Raw genomic sequence first — 21,068 nt, 5'->3', positions numbered from 1 at the left:
TTAGCGTATCTTATTAACATTAACCAAACAAAATTCATAATGACATGATATAATGTTTTGGTTGCCATCATTTTGTACATGGCTAATTATAAGCACGGCTAGCCGTTCAGGAATTAATTTAACCAGCGTATCTTAATAATGTTTTGGTTGCCATCATTTTGTACATGGCTAATTATAAGCACGGTTAGCCGTTCAGGAATTAATTTAACCAGCGTAACAAAAAACGTAACCGTCCTATATTTTAATTAGCTCATCTACGACTTATGTTTTCACAGCTAACCAGTTTATTGGTTCTGATCCGAATATGGTAACCATCCAATATTAAACGTTTATTAGCTGGATACAACATTTGTTAGGTTGAACCACTTACTATTCATACCTCCCATGGTTGAATCCATACGCCCAACACCTTTGCTGGCGTCTTCCATATCAGAGTCCTCATCAAGACAAATCAGCCAAGGCCCTGGCTGTGCCTGCTCGTCCATCTGGCGAGTGTTTTCCTTCTCAGCAAACTCCATCTCCATTGCAACTCTGTAAAATACCACCATCTCTTCCTCACCGAAGATCTCTGTCATGACCTTCTCACTTGTTGCCATCCTTTTGCCAAACACCAACCCTGAGACGTTGATATTTACACACCCACTATGTTAGCCAACTGCTATAACCTTATAAACTATAGACTATGAAATATACTCTAAATTATATACTCACTCTCGTAAGACGCTTTTGCGTTTGCATCTTGCGTTTGGTCAACAACAAAAGATGAGGAACCGATGTAAAACGGTGAGCGGCGGTTGAAATGGTATTGTGCAACACTCTTCGCCCCCAATGTCACCAACAATGTGAACTCCACCATCCAAGGTCTTCCGGCCATCAGGTCAACGAGCTCGGTCGTACTTCCTATGGTTAGAGGTGGAGTATGACCACTTGGGACAACCATCCAGTCAGGTAATCCATATGTGATTAACCATAGGAGTGGTCTCACTGACACCATAATGGGTCCTCACAATCCCCTCAACAGTGGCGAAGCTCTCACCCTCATCCATGTACAAAGACAAACCGAGATCGGTTTGTACCGGAACAAAATGCCAGTACTGGGAATCATTCTTCCTCCACTCTCCACGCCAGATTCGCAACATCCTCCCCATGTCCTGCGACAAAACAGTAAAAAAAAAATTAGTAATCAGTAAATTTGAACTTATGCGTTTCATATTCATAAACTCAGCTACGGATTTTCAGTTACGACCCATAAATGCTGTAAATTATTGATTCAGTTTGGTACACCTGAACATTAACTGATTCACGACAGTAAATGATGGTATACAAATCCAGAACAATAAACGAATAAATACAACGCAACGAATTAACTGTTATAAAAAACTGTCGGGATGACTAAAAAAGGATGAAGCTAACCTTTCTTCAGATTTAATCTCTACAAATTTCTCTGAGTTTTTTTCTGAGCTTAACAGACCAGACACTACCATTTATAGATGCCCAATGTTTTCTGAACAGTACAAGTATTTCATTACCCGAAGTTGTCTGCGTTTTCTATGCAATCTCTTCACTGGATTTTCTCTTTTTTTTCCCTGAGTCTTATGTGTCAGACAGTTAGTGGAGAAGGTTATGCAGGACCTGCAGGAGAGCACTGGTCACTCACTCTGATCGAGATATATTTTACAAATCTATTCCCATATATTTTCCAAATCTTCTTGTACTTAGTTAGATTTAGGAAGATTCTAACTGTACTTCACTGAGCCCTATACGAAAGGAAGATCGCTTTTGTTGAAGGGTAGTCTGGACAAATCAACCTCTCCATGTAACCAACACATTTTCCTGTTGCACTATTTTTGGCATTTTTTTAGTTTCCATGTTTTCCTTGGTTTTTGGACAAATTATCCCAAACATAAATCCTACAAGTTCAGAAAATAAATAAACAAGTTCATAATAAGAGGAGAAGAGATAGAGATGTGAGGACTAGTCGGTGTCCTCATCAGTCGCCTCATCATCCTCTGGGAAGGGTCCCTGCGTGCTGCTGGTGCTGGTGCTGCGCTCCTGTGGCTCTCCTGCTCCGACAAGAAACTCTAGCCCAGATGGCCTGAAGAGCGTCCACCACGAACCTCTGAAAGTTTCCCTGGTCGTGCATAGGGATGTCCGATATGTTCGGGAAGTCGGGGAGAGGAGGTGCCTGTGCGTCCTGAGCTCTGGTACGGCGAATGCTGGGAGGTCGGCGTGACATGTTCCGCGGGTTGCGGAGGAATGCCTCGTCTGGCATGCATCGAAGCTGCTCCAAGTTGTTGCCCAAGTCAGTGATCCTTCTATCTGGTAGGGGTAGAAGGCGATGCTCATCGCGGATCCTGAAGCACCAGAGTTTCCCTTCCTCGAGCCATAGTGAATGCACCAAGTGCTGCTCGTCGAGGAAGGCGTGATGGCGGTCGGCAGAGCGAGAGTCAAGGCGGATGCCGAGATACTGAAAAATCGGGGTAGAGGTCGTAAGCGCGAGAGGGCATGGTACCGAGTCCTAGCTGTGTGATCATGTCCTTAATATCTCCCTCGATCCCGAGCTTCTTCAGGATGGGTCGGTCAAGGAATTTGGTGGGCTCGATAGAGACTCCTAGCCATGCATTGTAGAAGAGGCTGTCGTAGTCGTCCCAGTCATCGGACAGAGGACGCTGACGGCACTCGTTGCTGTTGATCGCTGCCTTAGGATCATCATAGCCCGGGACATCGAATGGTGTGTTTTCGGCGCGAGGCCATGGATGACGCTGTGGGTTGGAGGAGCTGCTAGTCTCGTCGAACCTCCTTTTCAACCTGAGTTCTCTGTTTCGTGCGTTTGTCTCTGAGCTGCTCATCTGAAACCAAGAAGAAAAGAAAGTTAACATTGTCGATAAAATGTAATATCGATCGATGGGTTGTACTGAACATCGATCGATATCGTCGTGTCGGAACAATCGGACAAGAGAGCATCGGTCGATGCGAACAAGTTCATATCGACCGATGTCGAATCGCGAAACCTGCAAAATCACTCAACTCCAAATTGCGTTTATACGAATCAAAAGGCATGGAAATCACAAACCGAACTCTAGATAAGCAATATGAACTACAAAAAATCTCTCAATCACACTAAATCAAGCGTTCTAATCCAACTCAAAACGAAAACCCTAATTTTTCGAAAAATTGAAAATTTCGAGTGCATACCTTGAATGTTGATTTCGGGAGTGGATTTAACAGTTACAGAGTGAAAAATCGAGTAGATTTAGGAGAAGAACAGACGAAATCCGTCAAGAATCAAGAGAGAAAAGGGGTGTTTCTGTTTTCGGTTTCGTTTGTGAGTGTGGAAGAGGAAGTGGGCTGATATCGAGTGAAATAAGTGTTAAAACCGTCGATATGCCCGCATCGATCGATGGCAGTAATCCTCGTCGATCGATGTCCTCTTTAAAGACAAATTCTAATTTCTAAATTTCCTAAATACTGCTAATATTAAGAAATACGGAAATTACTATTAATTACTATTAAATAGAATTTATTAATTTTGATTAATGATTTTTTAAATTAATTTATTATTATTTTTTTTTTTTTATTTATTTTTTATAAAAATGGGTTGCCTCCCATTCAGCGCTAAATTTTTAAGTCTTTTGCTCGACTTCCTGATTAAACTAATTATCAGGTTCATACAGCACCATGGGCACTTTCGCTGGTGGTTTTGCCCAATAATGCTTAACTCGTTGGCCATTCACTGTAAATTCCTGGCATTTATCATTTTGTAAGGTGATAGCTCCGGAGGGTTGAATGTTCGTTACGGTGAAGGGTCCAGACCAACGGGATTTTAGCTTTCCAGGAAATAAAGTTAATCGAGAGTTATAAAGGAGGACTTGATCATCCGGTTCGAAGTGCCGGGATACGATTTTTTTATCGTGATAAGCTTTAGTCCTTTCTTTATAGATTTTTGAATTTTCAAAAGTTAAATGTCTGATTTCATCAAGCTCGTTAAGCTGGATGAGTCTCCTTTCTGCAGCTGGTTTGATATCAAAGTTCAAAAGTTTGGTAGCCAAGCTGCTTTATGTTCCAGTTCGACTGGTAGATGACATGTTTTTCCATAAAGGAGGTGGAATGGTGTTGTTCCTAACGGCGTTTTGTAGGCGGTCCTGTAGGCCCAAAGTGCATTATCTAGTTTCCTAGACCAATCTTTTCTGGAGGTTCCTACGGTTTTCTCTAAGATTTCCTTAATTTGCCGGTTAGAGACTTCTACTTGTCCACTAGTTTGTGGGTGGTAAGGTGTAGCTACTCTATGATGAACACCATTCTTTTTAAGCAATCTATCAAAGATTTTGTTAATGAAATGAGTTCCACCGTCACTAATGACTACTCTTGGAACTCCAAATCTTGGAAAGATTATACTCTTGAAGATTTTAATAACCACAGATGCGTCATTGGTAGGAGAAGCTACTGCTTCGACCCATTTGGATACGTAGTCTACAGCGACTAGTATATATTTGTTTTCATATGAAGACGGGAAAGATCCCATAAAATCGATACCCCAGCAATCAAAGACTTCAACTTCAAGAATGAATTTCTGTTTCATTTCGTGTCTTTTGCTGATTTTTCCACGTCTTTGGCATCTGTCACATTGGGTTATAAATGCATGGACATCGCGAAAAATGGTTGGCCACCAAAATCCTGCTTGGAGAATTTTCGAAACCGTTTTAAAGGTAGCGAAATGTCCTGCATAATCAGCTCCGTGACATTGGTAAATAATGTCTGGAATTTCAGCTTCGGATACGCATCGTCTGTATATGCCATCAGAACAATGCTTATAGAGGTAAGGTTCATCCCAATGATAGCGTCTTACTTCTCTGAAAAATTTCTTCCTCATATATCCCTTGAGTTCGTCTGGCTCAATCTCAGCTGCCAAATAGTTAAATATGTCGGCATACCAGGGTCGGTTATCCGGGTTTCTACCAATCGCGTTTACCTCCCGTTGTGATAACACCTCAGGTGTGAGATTAATCTCATCACCGTAAACATTAACTTGTAAACCGAAGTTGATTTTAATAGACGGGGGTTCGTGATTTTGGTTATCGGGGAGATGAGAAATTACATCAGTCTCGTCATCGATCGATGTATCACAAAGTGAATCGACCGATATGCCATCTCTCTCATCGATCGATAGATCTTCCGATGTGAGAGATATTTGACCAACGAAGGATGTATCTATGTGTGCAACATTCTCTGTGGGAAAGAAATCGTCTATAGGGACATAATCCTCTATCCTTATCCTAGAAAGATGGTCACCGACCCCATTATCTACTCCTCTCTTATCCTTAATTTGAATGTCAAACTCTTGGAGTAGTAGAATCCAGCGTATGAGTCAAGGTTTAGCATCTTTCTTTTGCATTAAATATTTGATGGCAGCGTGTCAGTGTGAACTATCACTCGTGAGCCAATCAAGTATTGACGGAACTTTTCAAAAGCATAAACTACAGCTAATAGTTCCTTTTCTGTTGTTGCGTAATTCCGTTGTGCTTCATCAAGCGTGCGGCTTGCGTAGTAAATGGCATGTAGCTTTTTATCTTTCCTTTGGCATAGAACTGCTCCAATTGCGAAATCACTCGCATCGCACATGATTTCGAAAGGAAGATTCCAGTCGGGGGCTTGTACGACGGGGGCAGTGATAAGGGATTTCTTTAAATCTTCAAAAGTTTTCATGCATTCGGGGGTAAAATCGAATTTAATATCCTTGCATAGTAGGTTATTTAAAGGTCTAGCGATTTTGCAGAAGTCCAGTAGAAATCTCCTGTCAAATCCGGCGTGTCCGAGAAAACTTCGCACGTCCCTAACAGTTTTGGGTGGAGGTAAACTGGTCATTACTTCAATCTTAGCTCTATCGACCTCTATTCCAGCGGCGGAAACCCTATGTCCTAACACTATTCCATCGTTAACCATGAAATGGCATTTTTCCCTGTTTAGGACAAGGTTCTTTTCTTTGCATCTTTCCAATACTTTGCATAAATTGTCGAGGCAACTCTTAAAATCTGATCCATAGACTGAAAAGTCATCCATGAATACCTCCATGAAGTCCTCGATCATAACTGTAAAGATTGACATCATACAACGTTGGAAAGTAGCGGGGGCGTTACATAGACCAAATGGCATTCTGCGATATGCGAAAGTTCCATAGGGGCATGTAAACGTTCTCTTTTCTTGATCATCCGGGTGTATAGGAATTTGGAAAAATCCGGAATATCCATCAAGAAAACAGTAATACTAGTGATTAGCTAATCTCTCCAGCATCTGATCAATAAAGGGAAGGGGAAAATGGTCTTTCCTAGTAGTGGCATTCAATTTCCTATAATCAATGCACATCCGATGACCAGTAACGGTACGAGTCGGAATGAGTTCGTCTTTTTAAAGAACCCTTGAACCCATGATTGCCTACCTTTTAAAGAAGATAGGAAGATTGGATGGAAAATCGAGGGTGGGAGCCGAAGGCCCCATGAAGACTGGTCCAACCATGAAGACTGTGTTCCCACTGGGTGAAGAATCAGATTTATGACCATGGATAATAAGATCCAATCCAATTGATTGATGGAAGTCGACTCGACGATCAGGTAGCCTCATCCCATTCTTTAAAGCAGTAGCGAACAAAGGACGCCGACAAGGAAGAGGCGTTTCTCGAAGTGAGAAAGCTCAATCCAAGACATGAAAGCGGAATCACAACTGTGCTTAAATCCCTACTTCCACCGAGGGAAAAGTCCTCCTATTCCTTTCACCAGTTCAGGGCAAATGATGAAGGGGTTTCCGGCGCTAATGAATAGTAAAAAAAGATCGATTCCTCCTTGCAGTTGATTCACTTTCACTTTAGTTGGACATGGCAAGGAAAGCAGGAATGTCATCAGGCTCAGACCTATTCTTGCAAATAAAAAGAGACTCGCTCTAGTCCTGTAACCATTCGTAAGGAGGGGGCGGTGGTCGAATGAATAGAATGTCCGAGTAAGGAGAACTAGCCAAGCTTCTTCACAAGCGAAGGAATTGCAACCTAACCATCTGTGAGATCGGAGACTTCGAGAGGCTCTGACGCCCTCTTTAACGCCACTCTTTCCGAGTCTCGGACATGAAGCTTACGATTGATTTTGTTAGTGAGAAGCTCAGTTCCGCTTTAAGCCCGACAAGCGGGTGGTTTGGTTGGTTGTTGATAGAGGACTCGAAATAGCTTTATTTGCACCGTTCCCTTCTTTATCGAATAGGGGTTCCTCCGTCACTTCAAATTTTACTAGGGATGAGAACCAGAGAACGCTCTCCACTAAGACTCCCGTATGATATGCATGTTAAAGCTCCCGTTTCAGATGCTGAAGGCTCGTTGAGACCTCTTCTCTTTTCCGCACCAATCTTAATTGACTACTACATCTTTATTTGGGTGTATAGCTCAGTTGGTAGAGCATTGGGCTTTTAACCTAATGGTCGCAGGTTCAAGTCCTGCTATACCCAAACCTACCTTACCACTATATAGTAAAGATGCGTAGTAGCGTTCTAAGATCACTGAGGGGAAGGTTGGTCATAAATTTGGAGAGTACACGGAAACTCAGACTTTCGAGAACAAATATTAGACCGGGGAGAAAAAAGGGACAGAAATCCATAAAGTCAAAAAATATGGCACGAAAAGGAAATCCGATTTCGGTAAGACTTGGAAAAAATCGTAGTTCAGATTCAAGTCGGTTCAGTGAGGGCGACCGCGAAAGTCACCGAATGGGTAAGTCTTTTCCTTCAGTTTATCCTATATTTTCAAAAAAAGCGTGAGAGGACGTTGCAGATGTCCGGGACGGACACGACTTCTTCTAACGCTAGAAGACCACTGGAAAACACCCGGAACCAGAGCATGTCGTGAAAGAAGCACACTGGATGGGCGTGCTTCGACCGTGTCTCCGGGGCACAGTTGAATGTAGATATCATTAACGCGAGGTGGAGGATACCAGGCCGAGAAACCCAGGCAACCCAACCCCCCCCCCCCCTATGCGCCGATCGCTAGCGCATCCAGGTCCCCGGCACCCAGCTCTGCGGGGGACAGAGATAGATAGAAAAAACTAAACAAAGTGAAATATCATAAGAGAAGAAAGGCCCACAGAAAGTTTGAAAGCAAACTAGAAAAAGCCTTGTTCTTCTTAGCTGAGTTAGCTTTCTCTACCCGAAGGTTCAGTCTCTCGAAAGTGAAATCTCATAAGAGAAGAAAGGTCCACAGAAGGTTGGGAAGTCAGTACGCCCGCTTCACGAGGTTCTACCACTGCAGGGCCCAATCATAGTCAAAAGAAGAGTTTGATCCTGGCTCAGAAGGAACGCTAGCTATATGCTTAACACATGCAAGTCGAACGTTGTTCCCTGGGAGCTAGTCAGAAGGAATGGAGGCTCCTAGCTCAAGGTAGCTTGTCTCACCCAAGAGGTGGGAAGAGTTGTGAACAAAGTGGCGAACGGGTGCGTAAGGCGTGGGAATCTGCCGAACAGTTCGGGCTAAATCCCGAAGAAAGCTAGAAAGCGCTGTTTGATGAGCATGCGTAGTATTAGGTAGTTGGTTAGGTAAAGGCTGACCAAGCCGATGATGCTTAGCTGGTCTTTTCGGACGACCGTTTGACTTTGGCACATGAGGTGGCGGGTTTGGCTAGGTAACATAATGGCAATGTATCGGACTGCAAATCCTGGAATGACGGTTCGACCCCGTCCTTGGCCTCTCCTTTCAGTCGAGTTGCTAAAGCACCTCTCTAGACAAGTGCTCGAGTCACTCCGAGGAACGCCTTTTCAGTCGAGTTGCTAAAGCACCTCTCCTTTGCTGTTCGAGTAAACAAGAAATGCTCGAGTTACTAAATACCCCTAACGGGGCCCCTCTCTGATAAAGAAAAAAAACGAAAAAATCTCAAATTTATGAAAAATTATGTTATTAACAATCTAGTTCGACTATTGTTACTCCTGCTCGGTAGTTCCGTAGCCCATTTTTTCAAACGTTTTCTAGGATCAGAAGGAAGCGCTATTCTGACAACTATGTGTGTTTCATTCTTCGCACTGGTGGGCTTCCTATTTTTATTTCGAATTTATTACTTTCGTTTGAAAGGACCACTGAGGGAGATTCTCAATCTCGTCTTTCTAAATGCTGTTGAGATTAAGAAACCTGCTACGGAACTGGTCTAAAGGACCACTATGACCGATACGATTAATTGGTCTGTGTGCCTCTCTTATTACTTTTTTGTATTCTCCTGTTCCTCGGATACAATTCGACTCTTCTACTGCCAAATCTCAATTTGTGGAAAGCCTTCGATGGCTTCCTTATGAAAACATCAATTTTTATTTGGGTATAGACGGTATCTCTTTATTCTTCGTGAGAATGTCGGGATTGTTGTCTTTGGTGGTGATACCGCTATAAAAGAAGGAGATCTTGTCAAGCGCACTGGATCTATTGTGGATGTTCCCGCGGGAAAGGCTATGCTAGGGCGTGTGGTCGACGCGATGGGAGTACCTATTGATGGAAGAGGGGCTCTAAGCGATCACGAGCAAAGACGTGTCGAAGTGACGTTCGTCAGGATGGCTCGACGTGGATCCCTGTTTTTATTCCTAGTTCCACCTTCTTGACATAGTTTCCGTCTCTTGAATACAACCTTTCTGCAGGGGTGGATTGAGCGGTGGCAACGTCCGAAAGGTATGATTTTGTAGTAGATGGCCCCTTCCCTTCCTGAAACGGCTTAAATAAAGCTCGCCCTCGAGAAGAAAGATAGAAAAGAAAGAAGGTACGCTCCCCATTCTCTCTTAAATAAAGCTCGCCCTCGAGCCCTGGGCAGGTCGGCCGGGTCTTTCCCTGCTGTTCTGTTCCTGCCACGAGAAAGACGCCCGGAAGAGGTATGCCCAGCGCGCGGAGGATCTGTTAAGAGCTTCTCTTGTCTCGGTAGGGAACTGTACGAGCTTTTCCCCTATTATATTGAATCAATAAAAAAAGAGGTCAGTGCTACGGCCCCTATTGCTTGTTTTGTTTGATCCAATATTGACCGGGGACGAGCCCCTAATGCCTTTATAGCTAAGAAATCTGCACTCTGAAATTAAGTTTTTGATGAATGAAACTTTCAGGGAAGGGTAAGAAGATGCTAGCGTTGTTCCGAAGGCTTCTATTCTAATAGGACTGCTTCCTCTTTCTCCCGTTGAGTTGGGCTACCAGTTGTAGAGAACATAGGACTTCCCGGTAAGCGTATCCCCGAAGTGTAGCGCAGGGCTGTCCGAGTGGACCCACGTTGACTAACGTATCTACAACTACATCCCCGAGCGGGAGTCAAACGGAGGCGTGAATGCAAGATGCCAGCGGAATGATCGGCCGGACAGAGGCTAGGGCGACTTCCCACCGCGTCCTTCCCTGTGATACCTCCTTTTTTGGGTACAACATGTACGGGGCTTACCCATTTGCTATCCGAAATAGGGTAAATAACTCCAGCATCAAAGAGTTTTATAATTTCCTTTTTATCTACTTCCTTTAGATTTGGATTTAGGGCCTGACTGGTTCAAACGCAGCGGTTGCGGTTGCGGCTGCGGGCGTTTGCGGATGCGGGTGGTTGCGGTTTCTAACGGTTTTAAGAGATTTGTACGACTGGTTCTGCGGTTAAAAATTGGTGCGTTTGCGGGATAATTATGACTGGTTAACTTCCAAATACAGCAGCGGTTAAATAATAAATTAACAATATTTACATTTTATATAATTATAAAAATATCAAAAATCATAATATTATAATAAATATGTAAATTATATTTTCAAAGTTATAGTTTTAAATTTTTAAAATTATAGAAAATATTTTTATTTTAAAATTTTATAATATTAATTAAAATATAATAGATATATTTTAGTATTTTTATAACTCCGTTTTAAAAAATTTATTGAATATTTTTATTTTTGTATTTATATTGTTTTTAAAGAAAAAGAAAAAAAAATTATCCTCCCGCAACCGCCCGCAACCGCAAACGCTAGCTGGAACCAGCTTTTGATTTTAAGAGGTTCGGAGCGGTTTGAAGCGATTTGTAACGGTTTGGATGATTGTTTCGAAACGCTGTCAACCGCTACCAACCGCAAAAGCTGCGTTTGCGGGTGGTAGCGGGGAAACCAATCAAGCTCTTAATCTCCTTTGCTGTTCTATTGACGTTTTAGCGTCATCTTCCAAGTTAATCCGATGCATGCAAAGATCGGGAGAGATTCCAGGAATGTCATCGAGAGAATACCCGATCGCTTTCCTGTACTTGCGTAATTTGTTCAGCAATAAAGCAAGTTCTCCGCTAGTGAGATTGGCGTTGACAATAACAAGGTAGGACTGATCATAAAGGTAAGCGTACTTAAGACCGCTGGGTAGAGGTTTGAATTCTACCTTTGGTGCTTTATCTTTAGACCAATTTGATTGCGAGGGAGGTTGTCGATCGACGATATCTCAAAGGTATCGATCGATGACAACTTCGTAATCGTCATTTTTTTCTACATTTGCAACTTCGATGCTAGCGTCCATTAGTCGCATGTAATCGTCTGTCCTATCTGATATGCTGAAAACTTCATTTTCCACGTGGTTAAGGGTGTCTTCTAAGGGGTTGTCTGAACACATGTTTATGAAAGAGTCTCTTTCATCCTCAGAAACTTTTTCCACGTAGAAGGCCTGGTCATCTATTAGGGTTTGCTTAATCAGTTTTTCCATATCAAAAGTCATCGAGATATCCCCTATGTTCAAATTAATTCGTCCTTCTTTGACGTCAATGATTGCTCCAGCTGTAGCTAGGAATGGCCGACCCAAAATGAGGGGGTCTTTGGGTTCTTGTCTGTATTTCAACACAACAAAATCTGTAGGCACGATGCAATCGTTAATCTTTATGGGAACATCTTCGAGAATTCCTTCGGGTACCCTAATAGATCTATCAGCTAAAACCAGGGTGATCGGAGTTGGCATAAACTCTTTATATCCTAACGTCACTGCAACAGAGTAAGGCATAAGGTTTACGCTAGAGCCGAGGTCACATAATGATCTAGGGAAGCGCGTGTTTTCTATTTTACAATCTAGGACGAAACTACCAGGATCTGATCTCTTCGTTGGAGTTTCTCCTTTAATCATAGCACTTACTTCTTCTGAAATCATCATCACGCTATGTTCTGCAATTGGATAGTTTGGAGATGTCATATCCTTTATATACTTCTTAATTGAAGGTGCTATTTTTATAGCATCACTAAGGGACATCTCGACAGTAATCTTATCTAAGGCTTTCTTGCAGATTGCGTTTTCTAATGATTTCTTAGTTTGCGTCTTAGGAGGAAAAGGGGGTAAGGTTCTATAGACTCTTTAAATTATGGGCTCGGGTTGAGTAGACCGTCGATCGACGGGTTTTTCAGGTTGTCGATCGATGGTAGATGTCTTGGGTCGATCGACGTCAGTTCCATACTGTCGATCGATTTTATCCTCAATCTTCGTATCTTCTTCTAGTTCTAAGTCTATTGCCTTTTCCTCAGCCTTTTCAGCGGTGGTTTTCCGGTTCTCTTGAGATGGATTTGGGTCAAGATCGTTAAGAAGAGTAGGATGAGAGTTGCTTTTCCCGGTCTTGTCGGTGTCGTCAGGCTTTCCAACATCTGAGTTATTCCTCGTATCTGCTGCGAGGTTTTTCCCGCTGCGCAGCATTACGGCACTGACTTGACGTCTTGGGTTTAGATCAGTTCTTCCGGGAAGACATCCAGCGTCTCTCTTTATGGCAGTTGCAATCTCAGCTACTTGACCTTCTAATTTTCGGATTAGTTCTCCTAAAGAATCTGCTTTCTCCATCAATTCTCCGTAAACCATATTTATCATTCCGTAAAACTCCGATTTTGTCTTACTGATACCACTCAAATTACCCTAAGGAGTGTTACTCTCATCAAAAGAGGTTCAGATGTAGTACTTAGGGATCGAATCCACAAGGAACTAGGGAACAATTAAATCTAGTGTTTATTAATTCTAAAGGTTATAAATGTTTAAATGAAATAGCAATAGTAACAAGCGAGTAAATAATAAATGTAACTTGGTTGGAAATGATATTAGATGCAGGGCCACTATTCAGGTGTTGGAGATTATAATACCTATAGATGCCTAACTGTTGCATGCATGATATATTAGAGCTCATTCGCTTAACTCAATGATCAGCTGTCGCATGTACCACTGGTTAACAGACTAGATCTCGTGTCTCAACGGTTAGTATGCAGACAACGAGAGAGTATCGATCGATGGTCTATTAAGACGTCGACCGATACACCTTTGCCAACGTCGAGCGATTGTCAGTTGAGGACGTCGATCGACGGGTTCTAGCCAGGCCTATGCGCGAGTATGAAATGCCCTACTAAGATGCTAAATTAGCGGTTACCCCTCTCTAGCAATCCTAATATGATAGATAGATGTCATGATGGGATAACAAGGGTACTTGAGTATGCAATCTTATGATCAAGTTCTAGTTAGCAAGGCTAAAACAAGCAATGAATACAAAGCTATCATGAATTTCACAACAAGGCAGATCTATAGTTTGGGGCTAATCCCACAAACCTATCTGAACCATGGATCTAACAGTTGAACTACTCAGACATAGCAAAGCAATTCATCACAATAAAAGAATAGAAACTCATAGTATAGATGAAAAGAAATAGAAACAAGGAGTTCCAATCACAAGTGATCTTCTCTTCCCAATGAAACTTGTAACAAAACTAGGTCTAGAAAAAGCTCTCTTCTTCTGCCGTCAAAAAACTTAGGCAGTATATATTCTACTAGGTTAAAAACTCGTCAGGGCATTTTGGTAATTTGGCTTGGCCTTGGTTTTTAAGTCTGCTGAATCCAAAATATCGCGTCTGGTGTCTCGACATCGATCGATGGTACTTGTGTACATCGATCGATATTAATCTTCATCTGTCGAGGCATTTCCTGATATCGATCGTCAGCACTGATGCGCATCGATCGATTGTTCTTCCTCTCGTCGACCTCTAAGTGGTCAGCTCGGGTGAAATGTCCTTTAAGCTCCAAAATGCTCCAAAGTCATAGCTTTACTCCGAAATGCACCTGAACCTGAAAACATACCTAGAAGAGTAGAAAACATAGATATATATATATATATATATATAGTAAAATACTTATATTCCATGGATAAAAATTGGTCAAATCCAAGGTATATCAACTCCCACAGACTTACCCTTTTGCTTGTCCTCAAGCAAAACATACAGGCAGTCTCTCTGAAAGAGGTTTGAAAATATTTGGGGATTTAAGATTTTAAAACATAGAAATCTTTCCTCAACAATTTTGCAACCACATTTAAAAAGTCATAATCACAAAAGCACACTATGCAATATCCTAGCTTAGCAACCATTTCTAACATAACACAATTCATCAATTCACGTCTGACATCCCCTCTACTGATTTTATTTCTTAGCATAAATATAAAGTGAATGCTTTACATTGGGAGTATCGATCACATGATGCAAGGATTTCAGACAGGTATCTAGAGCTGCAGGTAAAAGTTAGTTCCTAGTTTCTCTCTCTCTGAATTTCTCTCTTGAGTCAAAGTCTGCTTCCATTGCAAGATCAGTGACCAAGATTGCACAGGCTTCCATGAATCAAAACTTAATGGTGGTTGCCACCAAGTCCTGTTCACTTCTTTTTGACCTATATCCAAGAGTTCTTTGCGAAAGCGAGCCTTGAAGATTGCCGCCTCCAAGTCCCGTTTTGAACTCTTTTATTTGAGTCTTTATGAATCAAGCCTTAATGGTTTTAGCCACCAAGTCCTGTTCAGACTCATCCTAATTAAACAATAGATCTTTTTTAAAAAAAATACTCACTAACTAATCTAGGGTCGAAATTTAGAGAGAGAAAATGTGATAAATAATCTAAACCAGGCGTTACCTTACAGACCTGTCTGAAGAATCCGATCCCATGTATACCAAGCCCCAAGACAAGCGGTTATGTCAGGTTTAGTGTTGGAAATCAGCTTTGGTTACTTCATACGGTTCAAGGCAAGTGTGTAGTTGATAGGTTGATCCACTTTAGCATCTTTAGTGCTATCTGCAATCAGTAAATCTAAAATGGTGCTAAAGATTGGTTAGATATTCATGTTTAAATCAATATAAGATTATAGTCCCTATTTTCAATAGCTAAGCATAATTTATTTAAAATTCCTTTTCACATAAGAATAAAATAAATTATATCAGTAAATCTCCCCCCAGACTTAAATTACACTGTCCCAGTGTAACTCAGCCGGAGTTATGATGAATATTTTATGATGTACGAAATGTAACAAGTAAGGAAGATACATCTGACCGGATTAGATATTGATCGATGGGTAAGTGTTACATCAATCGTCGTGTGGTTGACTATGTCGAACGATGTCGACGTCTCGTCGTCGGTCGATATTCAGGTCCTCCTACTTGGGTCTCCTAAATCTGAAAGAAATGAAACAAAAGGAATTAAATGCTAGCTAATAAAACCTAAATAAAATACCTAATAGTGGGTTGCCTCCCACTCAGCGCTTGGTTTAAGTCATTTAGCTTGACTGTGGTAGTGATTGGCTATTGGGTGGAGAAGCAGCTGCTTGTTGCAAAGCAAGCATCCACGTCATCTCTGTGCATTCTGGACCAAGATGCAATGAAACTTCTTGTGGCCTCATCATTTCTTGTCCATTTGTCATCCATCTTCTCAAGTACATTAGAGATGTTCTGTAGCCTTTCGTGAACGTTGTCAATGCTGACATGGTGCCAGCCTATGTTGTCATAGGCGTATGCTGAAAGTTCTGTCAGTTCCTTTTGCATTGACTCTACCGTCTTGTGTATCAGCTGCTCGCCGATTGGTGTAGACTCGGCGTCGATCGATGCGATTATGTGTTCGTTGGTCGATCTCGGCGAGTTGCCATCGATCAATTTTTCTAGTGTCCTGTCGATCGATGCTGATATCTGGTGTTGAGCTGCGAGTTGCCTCTGAATGGCTTTGACTTCTTTCTGTAGCCATTCTGCGTGGCTGTCTAGTCCACTGATTTTGTTGTCGAATGGAAAGTAGATGTCATCGCAGCGTTTGTCAAGTCGTTCCTCCATGGTGTCTAGAGCAGTGTAGATCTTGGATGTGATCTTGTCAACCTCTGCTGCTGTGTAAGGAAGTAACTCCACAGGTTTCTTGCCATCGATCCAAGGCCCTCGTAGCCTGTCGATCGATGCTGATTTTGCCTGCAAAAAAGTTTGATTAGTAATGTTCTCAATATCCTTTTGGGCATGAAGTAATTGACTAGACAATTTGTTTAAATCTATCATGACTGGTGATATAAAGCGGTCATGCATATCCTCGTAAGTCCTCAGCCTCTCATTCATGGCTGAGACTTTAGCGTCGAGCGATGTGAAGGTACACATGTCGATCGATGTGGCTGGTTGTTGGTCCTTCTTGCGAATGGTGTCCAGATCTTGCTGTAGTAGCTCGAATTTAGTGCTTAGCCAGTCCACGTTGTTGTTGAGAGGGCAGTAAACGTCGTTTATCCTCGTGTTGATGTATGAGACTTCCCATTCATCCCTGTGTTGTGTTGAACATTGCGGTTCTGCAGGGGTCTGAGCTGTAGGAAGACTGACGTCGATCAATGTTGCATGTGGTGCGTCGATCGATGCTGAGGTCGTAGCTTCCTTCTCAAGTTGCTGACGTAAACTCTCAATTTCTGTCATCATTTCTGCCATACATCTGAAAAGCTCATTGTAGCCTCTATCCAAAGGCTGATGTGTATCTTCTACCAATGTTTTAAGCTCTTCTCCCAGTTTTTCCTGAGCTCTACAAATACCAAACACCATCTCATCGATTTCATCTTTGGTGTAGAGTTCTGGTGCCAGCCTTGTGAGTGTGAAGGAAGTGGCATGTTCTGGAAGACAGATGTGGCTCTTTTCAAAAAGAGATGCTTTTTCCAATAATTTCCTGATGTTGTCCTTTGTGACAGGTATCATCTCACCAGCTACGCCTCGTGCATGTCCACACTCATCTCTGTAGACTCCATACTCGTCCCTTTGTTCCCAAGTGAACTTTCTGGCTCCATACATGTCAAAAGCACGGTTCCCGCATTCATAACGTCTGTCGATCGACGTCGGGTCATCTCTATCGATCGAAGTTGGTGTTACCCTGTCGATCGATGTCTCCGTTGTACCGTTGATCGATGCTTGCCCTTTTGGTTGGTGTGATAGATCTGGATTGATCTCTGTTGTGGCGACTCCTACGTGGTTGTTAGGATCTGTTTGAATGACGTCTGGAGTGCCACGTTGCTGTGAGAATAGGTTGTCAGGTCCATTGGCTACTTGAAGGATGTCTGCTATGTCCTCTCTGGACACTTGTAAAATCCTTCCATCCATTGCACGTGCATTGCCATTTGGGTCCCTGAAAATACCAAATTCATCAGGTGTTAGAAAACCGTAATCAATGTTTGCATAATCATTCAATTTAGAAATAGAAAGATTAGGGTTTAGAGTAGTATCGATCGATGTAGATACAATTACATCGATCGATGGCAGAGTAATTTCTGCAGAACTTGTGTTCTTGAGATGATTGATCTTCATGGATTTTTCTGTTGATGTAGAAGGAAGAGTATTCATCTTTTTTGTTTGTGTGTTTTCTCTGATGTGTGTAGGTGGTTTCGGAGGTGCAAAACGATTTATATAGGTATCTATAAACCTAGTTGGGGAGGAAATATTCTCCTGCTCCTGAATTTTCGCTGCGGTGCGAATATCGAGTGATGTTCCTTTACGAATGTCAATCGATGTGAGCGGTTGTTTTGCTGGACGAGGGTGGGTATCGACTGATGTGGAGTGCACAACGTCGAACGATGTGGGGAACGTGTTGGTGAATTTATGTGTTTCAAGTCTTTCATCTTGGAAATACATTTCTATTGCACGTTCTTTCCAATAATCCTCATCGAATTCCTCTGTATGTTCCTCATTAGGTGAAGTAATTACAGTGTCAACTGCAAAACTTTCATGGAAACCACTGTTTGCCCAACTGCCTATGGAATAATCATCATGTCCTCTCTTGCTTGGAGGTTGGAAGGCAAAATGTTGGTAACAATGATTAGGTGAAGCGAAATGGTCAACTGGGTGCATTACGTCGAGTGACGTGTTGTTGCGGTCATCGGTCACCGTTGACACATTGGAATCGATCGATGGAAAGGTTGGGGTGTCGATCGATTCCGAGTACTCTGTTTCGTACTCCGATTCATACTCTGCTCCACAATGGCATGCGCCAATGAAGCCAAGTTCTTTCCCATAATCCACAGAATTAATGACCTTTCTCTTAGGTCGGATGGGGTCGTAGTGGATGTTTGGGTCTATGAGCGTTAGACACAATTTTTTTTTTCATGTCACATACAGCTCCTACTGTAGCTAGGAAAGATCTTCCAAGCAGAAGTGAAGAGTTCCAGTTAAGCTCGATGTCTAGGACATGAAAATCTACAGGGACAAGGGCATTACCAATCTGTACCTCCAGATCTCTTATGATTCCTCCTGATCGTTTCTCTGAAAGATCCACGAAGGTGAAGGATTCCGTTGAGGGTTCGATGGTCAAACCAAGCTGGTCTGCCATGATCCTAGGGAGGATACTAACTGATGCTCCTGTGTCACACATTGAATGGGGGAAATTCAACACCCTTGACTACGCATGGTATTGCAAACTTCCCAGGATCACTCTTCTTCGTCAATGTGATCATGTGCTTCATCTTCTCTCAGACTTGATGAAACATTCTCCTAATGTCCTCCTCAGTTACCTTTGTTTCTCTGAAGAACATCCACAACCGGTGTGTGAAGTAAGCTTCATCAAAAGGTTTTTCGATTGGGATTCTGAGGACTCTTTTAGTGAAACCATCCATCTCCTTATCATTAGCTTCCCGCTTAAGGTTTTTAGGAATCTTCTCCTTTCTTTTCCTTAACCTTCTCCCTTCAGATTCTTGTTCTTCTTGAACTGATTCTGGTGAACTATCTAAAGGGTTGGGTTTTGGTTCGGGTGGGTTTGCTAATGGTTTAGGTGGTGGTCTGAGTGCGTTGATGTAATCATTATCGATTGAGGGCAACCGCACTCGGTATGTCAGAGGTGCATGTCGATCGATGGGAGGTGTGTTGTGACGATCGACGTCGAACTCACTCTGTCGATCGATGGTTGGCTCAACCGATCGATCGATTTTATCATAGAAAGGGGAGGGTGGGTGAGGATGCTTAGCTGCGAATTCTTCATGAGTTAAAATTCGAACCGCATTGCACTCAGTCGATTTGGCAGACGATGTTGATCGATGTCTAGAGTAATCCGCCATCGATCTTCATCATGGTCTGTCGATCGATGCGAGTTCATCGACATCGGTCGACACTGATAGCTTGCATATTTCTATTGTTTTATCCATTCATCCATGTGCATTTTGATCGTATAGATTAGGATTTAGCCATGTTTAGGTTGCATTTTGCATACATGAGTCCTTATCAGGTATTGGAGTACCACATGGAGTTCTTGGAAACACTTGGAGGCATTTGGAGCTCAAAAAGGAGTGTTTAAAGTGGTCATTGGGCGAGCAAGGCATGGAGCGACCAGTCCGGAGCGACACCACCAAGTCGCTCTGACCTCCCTATTGGAGCGACCTTACCAGAGCGACAGGGAGAAGTCGCTCGCGGTTTCATCACTCGGAGATGCGAGAACGAGCCCGGAGCGACCTCCCGGAGCGACACCACGAAGTCGCTCGCATCTCACACCCCTCTCGGAGCGACCTCCCAAAGCGACACCCCGAGGTCGCTCGCGTCTCTATGGCGAGACGACACGAAGCGAAGCCTGGAGCGACCTCTCAGAGCGACCCACTGAGGTCGCTCCCGAAGGCCGGAGCGACTTGTCGGAGCGACATGCCGAGGTCGCTCCGCGCCTATTATCTGCTCGATTTCTATTTTACTTAAGGGCCTTTTTGGTCATTTCATTATGCACGTTTTACATTTCTAAAACCTATGTTTTAAACATCTTTTGTAGCCACCAGTGGCAGATTATCTTTTATCTTTTGATCTATTGAGAAATACACAAGAACTCTCTTGAGAAGTTCATCTCTTGGGTTTTGATTTGTTATGTTCTTGTGTTGATTTCTTATCTATTTCTTTACATGATTAATCTGAAATCCAATATGGGTTTAAGAGGAATCATGGAGATTAGTGAGTAATCACCTTTGGAATTCATGGGTTAGGGAGATTAAGGGTGATTAGGTTAGAGCTAGGATGTTTTAGTGTAGATCATTCATATTTCCTTGCTAGTAGAGTAATCATAATGCATCTTCTGAGTTGGCCACTCAGTTGTTGATCCTTAGGCATTTCTCACCCGAAAGGTGTTCGATGAAATGCCCGAGACAACTCTCCTAGGCTTTTAGTATACTTTGCCAAAGACATTTGTTGTTAAAGGTGCTAAGATAGCTAATAGACTTGTTAGTAATGATTGCTTTCATATTATTCAACCAAAGACATTTGATGTTTGAGATGTGTTAGCAAATGAGCATTCATCTAGACATAGAGCTTGCTTAGAATTGTGTCTAGGCTTAAGGTTGATAGTTTGATTGATCATTTGCCATCCTTAGTTCGATACTTGATCACCCAAGGTCTAATCCCTATGCCCATGAATTCTCTTTTCCCTTAGTCAAGAAAGTATCATTCTGTTATTGCTTTTTAGTTTTAGTCATAGCTTAAAACCCATCTAAATCATTGGTTGCACTTAGATTAAGTGAGTACTTGCATTCTCAGTGCTTTGATATCCCTCAGAACTGGTTCGACAATCTTTTATACTACAACATTTGTCTTAGGAGCCTTGAAAACTCCTAACATCAAATTGGCGCCGTTGCCAAATTCTGAGTAGATTTGAACATTGAGATTTAGTCACTTGCTTGAGACTAAGTCATTTTTATTTTCTTTTGTTACTGATTCTCTTTCTTCACCTCCCTTTAATCTACAGGTGTATGAACTTGAGGAGCAGGGGTCCATCAAACCTAGTTCCAATAGCTGCAGACATCAGAGCTTTAGAGAGAGAGTGTGCTAGAAATAGAAGAGAAGAAGAGCAACA

At 42.4% G+C, this 21,068-nt stretch overlaps 1 long non-coding RNA gene and 1 other non-coding gene across 2 annotated transcripts; one reads left to right on the top strand and one right to left on the bottom strand.

Moving 5' to 3' along the window:
* The first annotated feature begins 7,409 nt into the window (after positions 1-7,409).
* Positions 7,410-7,482, top strand: TRNAK-UUU. Its single transcript has one exon. It is a non-coding gene; the product is annotated as a tRNA-Lys (tRNA).
* An 821-nt stretch (positions 7,483-8,303) lies between these two features.
* On the bottom strand, positions 8,304-9,168 carry LOC117128959. Its single transcript, XR_004452483.1, has 2 exons — positions 8,803-9,168; positions 8,304-8,740 (listed from the first exon to the last, which is right to left on the bottom strand). It is a non-coding gene; the product is annotated as an uncharacterized LOC117128959 (long non-coding RNA).
* Positions 9,169-21,068: the final 11,900 nt, after the last annotated feature.

Source organism: Brassica rapa, chromosome A10 (genome assembly GCF_000309985.2).
Source record: "Brassica rapa cultivar Chiifu-401-42 chromosome A10, CAAS_Brap_v3.01, whole genome shotgun sequence".
In the NCBI taxonomy this organism is placed as follows: Eukaryota; Viridiplantae; Streptophyta; class Magnoliopsida; order Brassicales; family Brassicaceae; genus Brassica; species Brassica rapa.
The sequence above is the reverse complement of the archived record's forward strand: the minus strand, read 5'-3'. Positions and strand labels throughout refer to the sequence as shown.